Below are 5,413 nucleotides of genomic sequence, written 5' to 3'. Positions count from 1 at the left end.
AGGTAAATTTTGGCTGAAATTGAGGGACTTGAGCAAAACTCTGAAAAAGGCTGACAAAAGGACTGCTGATGCTGTTGGAATCTGACCTCCCTGCACTCGAAATGGATTTTCTGGAGCTACAGAACTCCAATTGGCGCGCTCTCAACGGCGTTGGAAAGTAGACATCCAGGGCTTTCCAGAAATATATAATAGTCCATACTTTATTCGAAGAATGACGACGTAACTTGGCGTTGAACGCCAAGTACATGCTGCTGTCTGGAGTTAAACGCTAGAAAAACGTCATGATCCGGAGTTAAACGCCCAAAACACGTCATAACTCGGAGTTCAACTCCAAGAAAAGCCTCAGCTCGTGGATTGATCAAGCTCAGCCCAAACATACACCAAGTGGGCCCCGGAAGTGGATTTATGCATCAAATACTTACTCATGTAAACCCTAGTAGCTAGTCTAGTATATATAGGACATTTATCTATTGTATTAGACATCTTTGGTCTCAGTTTTGTTTTATTCTTCATCTTAGGAGATCATTGACCACGTTAGGGGGGCTGGCCATTCGGCCATGCCTGAACCTTTCACTTATGTATTTTCAACGGTGGAGTTTCTGCACATCATAGATTAAGGGTGTGGAGCTCTGCTGTACCTCAAGTATTAATGCAATTCTATTATCTTTTATTCAAATCTCTCTTATTCTTATTCCAAGATATTCATTCGTACCCAAGAACATGATGAATGTAATGAGTTAGATAACCCTCATTATCATTCTCACTTATGAACGCACGTGATTGACAACCACTTCCGTTCTACATGCAACAGAGCTTGAATGTGTATCTCTTAGATTTCCCAACAGAATCTTCGTGGTATAAGCTAGATAGATGGCGGCATTTATGAGGATCCGGAAAGTCTCACCTTGTCTGTGGTATTCCGAGTAGGATCCTGGGAATCCGGAAAGTCTAACCTTGTCTGTGGTATTCCGAGTAGGATTCCGGTAATGAATGACTGTGACGTGTTTCAAACTTGCAAGTGCTGGGCGTTAGTGACAGACGCAAAAGAATCAAGGGATTCTATTCCAGTAGGAGCGGGAACCAACCAGTGATTAGCCGTACTGTGACAGAGTGCGTGAGCATTAGTTTTCACTGCGAGGATGGGATGTAGCCATCAACCATGGGTGATGCCTCCAGACGATTAGCCGTGCGAGTGACAACCGCATAGGATCATTTTCCCGAGAGGATTGAAAGTAGCCACCGCTGATGGTGAACCCCTATACACAGCTTGCCATGGAAAGGAGTAAGAAGGATTGAGTAGAAGCAGTAGGAGAGCAGGCGTCCTTGAGCCATGCAGCATCTCCACTCGCTTATCTGAAATTCCCACCAATGAATCTGCATAAGTCTTCTATCTCTTTTATTATTTCTATTTTCTTATCTTTATTTTCGAAAACCCATAAACCATTTTAATCTGCCTAACTGAGATTTGCAAGGTGACCATAGCTTGCTTCATACCAACAATCTCTGTGGGATCGACCCTTACTCACGTAAGGTTTATTACTTGGACGACCCAGTACACTTGCTGGTTAGTTGAACGGAGTTGTGATAACAACTGGTGCCACAATAATGATTTCATACAACTTAAAGAACAGTGATCACAATTTCGTCCACCAAGTTTTTGGCGCCGTTGCCGGGGATTGTTCGAGTATGGACAACTGACGGTTCATCTTGTTGCTCAGATTAGGTAATTTTCTTTTCAAAAATCTTTTTCAAAAATTTTTCTTTTTATTTTTCGTTTTTCCAAACTATATTTTCGAAAAAAATTAATAAAAATACAAAAAAATTTAGAAAATCATAAAAATCAAAAATATTTTGTGTTCTTGTTTGAGTCTTGTGTTAATTTTTAAGTTTGGTGTCAATTGCATGCTTTAAAAATTTTTTCTTGCATTTTTCGAAAATCCCATGCATTCATAGTGTTCTTCATGATCTTCAAGTTGTTCTTGACAAGACTTCTTGTTTGATCTTGATGATTTCTTGTTTTGTGTTGTTTGTTGTTTTTCATGTGCATTTTTGCATTCATATTTTCCATGCATTAAAAATTTCTAAGTTTGGTGTCTTGCATGTTTTCTTTGCATCAAAAATTTTTCAAAAGTGTTCTTGGTGTTCATCTTGACATTCATAGCATTATTGCATGCATTCATTGTTTTGATCTAAAAATTTCATGCATTGAGTATTTTTGTTGTTTTTCTTTCTCATAATTAAAATATTCAAAGATCAAAAAAATATCTTTTCCTTATTTCCCTCCAAATTTTCGAAATTTTGGGTTGACTTGGTCAAAAATTTTAAAAATTAGTTGTTTCTTACAAGTCAAGTCAAAATTTCAATTTTAAAAATCTTATCTTTTCAAAATCTTTTTCAAAAAATCATATCTTTTTCATTTTTTAGTTATTTTCGAAAATTTTAAAAATTAATCTTCAAAAAAATCTTTTTCTTATCTTTTATATCATATTTTCTAAAACTAGCTAACAATTAATGTGATTGGTTCAAAAATTTGAAGTTTGTTATTTTCTTGTTAAGAAAGGTTCAATCTTTAAATTCTAGAATATTATCTTGTAGTTTCTTGTTAGTTAAGTAATTTTTAAAATTAAATCTTTTTCAAATATCTTTTTCAAATATATCTTTTTATCTTTTATCTTATCTTTTTCAAAAATTTTATCTTTTTCAAAATTTGATTTCAAAATATCTCATCTAACTTCTTATCTTCTTATCTTTTTCAAAATTTGATTTCAAATCTTTTTCAATCAACTAACTAACTTTTTGTTTATTTCTTATCTTTTTCAAAACCAACTAACTACCTATCCCTCTCTAATTTTCGAAAATTCTCCCTCTCTTTTTCAAAAATTCTTTTTGTTTTAAATTTTAATTTTAATCTCATCTTATCTTTAATTTTCGAAAATTACTAACCTCTTTTTCAAAAATTATTTTCGAAATTTCTCTTCTCTTTTCTTCTTCTATTATTTAATTACTAACACTTCTCTCCACCTCTCTTCATCCAAAAATCCGAATCTCCCTCTTCATTCTTATACCTCTTTCTTCTTCTACTAACATAAAGGAGTCTCTATACTGTGACATAGAGGATTCCTCTTTCTTTTCTTGTTTTCTTCTCTTTCATATGAGCAGGAACAGGGAAAAAGGCACTCTTGTTGAAATTGATCCAGAACCTGAAAGGACTCTGAAGAGAAAATTAAGAGAAGCTAAATTACAACAATCCAGAAACAACCTTTCAGAAATTTTCGAACAAGAGAAGGACATGGCAGCCGAAAATAATAATAATAATGCAAGGAGAATGCTTGGTGACTTCACAAAGCCAACGTCCAAGTTTGATGGAAGAAGCATCTCCATTCCTGCCATTGGAGCCAATAACTTTGAGCTTAAGCCTCAACTAGTTGCATTAATGCAACAAAACTGCAAGTTTTATGGACTTCCATCTGAAGATCCTTATCAGTTTTTAAATGAGTTCTTGCAGATCTGTGAGACTGTAAAGACGAATGGAGTTGATCCTGAAGTCTACAGACTCATGCTTTTCCCTTTTGCTGTAAGAGACAGAGCTAGAATATGGTTAGATTCTCAACCTAAGGATAGCCTGGACTCCTGGGATAAGCTGGTCACTGCTTTCTTAGATAAGTTCTTTCCTCCTCAAAAGCTGAGCAAGCTAAGAGTGGATGTTCAAACCTTCAAACAAAAAGATGGTGAATCCCTCTATGAAGCTTGGGAAAGATACAAGCAGTTGACCAAAAGATGTCCATCTGACATGTTTTCAGAATGGACCCTATTAGATATATTCTATTATGGTCTCTTTGAATTTTCGAAAATGTCATTGGACCATTCTGCAGGTGGATCTATTCACCTGAAGAAAACGCCTGAAGAGGCTCAAGAACTCATTGACATGGTTGCAAACAACCAATTCATGTACACCTCTGAGAGGAATTCCGTGAATAATGGGATACCTCAGAAGAAAGGAGTTCTTGAAATTGATGCTCTGAATGCCATATTGGCTCAGAACAAAATGTTGACTCAACAGGTTAACATAATCTCTCAAAATCTGAATGGATTGCAACATGCATCCAACAGTACTAGAGAGGCAGCTTCTGAAGAAGCTTATGATCCTGAGAACCCTGCCATGGCAGAAGTTAATTACATGGGTGAACCATATGGAAACACCTATAACCCATCATGGAGAAATCATCCAAATTTCTCCTGGAAGGATCAACAAAAGCCTCAACAAGGCTTTAACAATGGTGGACGCAATAGGCTAAACAATAGTAAGCCATATCCATCATCTTCTCAGCAACAGACAGAGAACTCTGAACAAAACACTTCTAATTTAGCCAATATAGTCTCTGATCTGTCAAAGGTCACTTTCAGTTTCATGAATGAAACAAGATCCTCCATTAGAAATTTGGAGGCACAAGTGGGCCAGCTGAGTAAGAAAGTCATTGAAACTCCTCCCAGTATTCTCCCAAGCAATACAGAAGAGAATCCAAAAGGAGAGTGCAAGGCCATTGATTTAATCAAAGTGGCCGAATGCACTAGGGAGGAGGAGGACAAAAATCCTAGTGAGGAAGACCTCCTGGAACGTTCTTCAAGCAAGAAGGAGTTTCCTATTAAGGATCCTGAGGAATCTGAGGCTCATACAGAGACCATAGAGATTCCACTAAATCTCCTTCTGCCATTCATGAGCTCTGAAGACTATTCATCCTCTGAAGAAGATGAAGATGTGATTGGAGAGCAATTTGCTCAATATTTAGGAGCTATCATGAAGCTGAATGCCAAGTTGTTTGGTAATGAGACTTGGGAAAGTGAACCTCCCTTGCTCATTAGTGAACTGGATACCTGGATTCAGGAAACTCTACCTCAAAAGAAACAAGATCCTGGCAAGTTCTTAATACCTTGCACCATTGGCACCATGAACTTTGAAAAAGCTCTATGTGATCTTGGGTCAGGGATAAATCTAATGCCAGTCTCTGTAATGGAGAAGCTGGGGACCATTGAGGTACAACCTGCCTTGTTTTCATTACAATTGGCAGACAAGTCCATGAGACAAGCTTATGGAATAGTAGAGGACGTGTTAGTAAAGGTTGAAGGCCTTTACATCCCTGCTGATTTCATAATCCTAGACACTAGGAAGGAAGATGATGAATGCATCATCCTAGGAAGACCTTTCCTAGCCACAGCAGGAGCTGTGATAGATGTCAACAGAGGTGAGTTAGTCCTTCAATTAAATGGGGACTACCTTGTGTTTAAGGCACATGGCCATCCTTCTGTGACAAAAGAGAGTAAGCATGAAGAGCTTCTCTCAGTTCAGAGTCAAGAAGAGCCCACACAGTCAAACTCTAAGTTTGGTGTTGTGAGGCCACAACCAAACTCTAAGTTT

At 37.2% G+C, this 5,413-nt stretch overlaps 1 non-coding gene across 1 annotated transcript; it reads right to left on the bottom strand.

Moving 5' to 3' along the window:
• Nucleotides 1-3,688: 3,688 nt before the first annotated feature.
• On the bottom strand, nucleotides 3,689-3,792 carry LOC112713245 (small nucleolar RNA R71). The gene has a single exon (XR_003158220.1). It is a non-coding gene; the product is annotated as a small nucleolar RNA R71 (small nucleolar RNA).
• Nucleotides 3,793-5,413: the final 1,621 nt, after the last annotated feature.

Source organism: Arachis hypogaea, chromosome 9 (genome assembly GCF_003086295.3).
Source record: "Arachis hypogaea cultivar Tifrunner chromosome 9, arahy.Tifrunner.gnm2.J5K5, whole genome shotgun sequence".
Classification (NCBI taxonomy): domain Eukaryota; kingdom Viridiplantae; phylum Streptophyta; class Magnoliopsida; order Fabales; family Fabaceae; genus Arachis; species Arachis hypogaea.
This window is presented reverse-complemented; position numbering and strand designations above follow the sequence as displayed.